General features: G+C 39.9%; 1 pseudogene; it reads left to right on the top strand.

Annotated features, from left to right (window-relative positions):
* Positions 1-375: 375 nt before the first annotated feature.
* Positions 376-1,056, top strand: LOC133886305 (adenylate isopentenyltransferase 1, chloroplastic-like; annotated as a pseudogene).
* Positions 1,057-1,412: the final 356 nt, after the last annotated feature.

Genomic DNA, 1,412 nt, shown 5'->3' with positions numbered 1-1,412 from the left:
AGCACCACTAAAAAATATTTATGTTCACACCAAAATTAATGCAGTCATAGTATCAGATAATGGAGGAAGCATTTGGGTTTTATAAAAGATACAAAATTTACAATATCAATGCTATAAGAATGCATCGACAAAAAGTGTTTGATATATGTGGCTAGATTATTGTCAGCCCATTCACAATTAATAAAAGCGTATAGGTAAGTCTCGCAAATATACCCGGTCTCTATATATGTGCCACGTGCATACTACTGCCTTGTGGACACGTGGTAGACCATGGATGATGCCATAACAAGTCGACCTAGGTTTATTCAAAGCACTTTCCCCTTCCTCTTCCGAGTTCATCCTCCGCACGTTCTTTCCCCTGGCTAGTTCCCCCAAATGTTGGCGATTAAGCTGGAGGTGGTCATGGGTGCTACTGGTACGGATAAGACGAAGCTATCAATTGATGTGTCCAAGGTGATTGGCGGCAAAGTGGTGAATGCGGATAAGATGCATATCTATTTTGGGCTTGACATCACAACAAACAAGGTGCATCTGAATGATCAATCGGATATTCTTCATCACCTTATTGGGGCCATTTCAGCAACTACTGGTGACTTTCCTGTATCTTTCTTTCGATATATTGCAACCACCACTATGAAATCTATTGTAAGGTGCGGTCGCATACCAGTTCTTGTAGGTGGATCAAACACTCATTCATGGATTCCTTGTGGAGCATCTTGATCTATGCCTTGTTGATCCATTTGCGATAGTTGGGTATCGGCCAACCTTATGGTTCGAAGTTGTCTACTCTAGATCCATGCTAATGAGTTGATTCTCAATGAGTATCTCAACGGTCGTGTTGATGACATGTTGGTGGTTGGCTTGGTTGAGGAACACAAAGATTATTTTGATATTGTGCTTGGTGGCAAGCTTGTCAAGCACACTGGTCTAGCTAGGGCAATCAGTGTGCCAAAGCTAGGCGAATATTTTGGCAGATGCAAGCGACTTTGTGATTCCATATATGAGATAAAGGCCAACACACAATCTCTTGCAAAAGCACAGACTACAAAGATTTAGCATATTGTTGATGTTTGAGGCTGGCTTGTTTGCTCTCTTGATGCCACATAAACCATACAAGCACATCTAACTGGATCAAACCATACTACTAATGCTATAGCATGGGAACGTGATGTGAGTAGCCCTACGCTTTGTATTATAAATGAGTTTCTGAATAGTGTAAATGATGTCTAAATTTTCTGCTCCTATGATCTGCTTAGAGGCAATAATAACAATGGATCATGTCGAATACCAACTATTTGCTATTGTTTATTGAATATGGTATGCATGACTATTTTCAATACCTCTCTTGAGACATGTATAACTATGTGCTATGAAAACTTTCTACTTACGGAACCTATATCCTATGTATTGTT

This window comes from Phragmites australis, chromosome 12, assembly GCF_958298935.1.
Source record: "Phragmites australis chromosome 12, lpPhrAust1.1, whole genome shotgun sequence".
Taxonomy (NCBI): domain Eukaryota; kingdom Viridiplantae; phylum Streptophyta; class Magnoliopsida; order Poales; family Poaceae; genus Phragmites; species Phragmites australis.
This window is presented reverse-complemented; position numbering and strand designations above follow the sequence as displayed.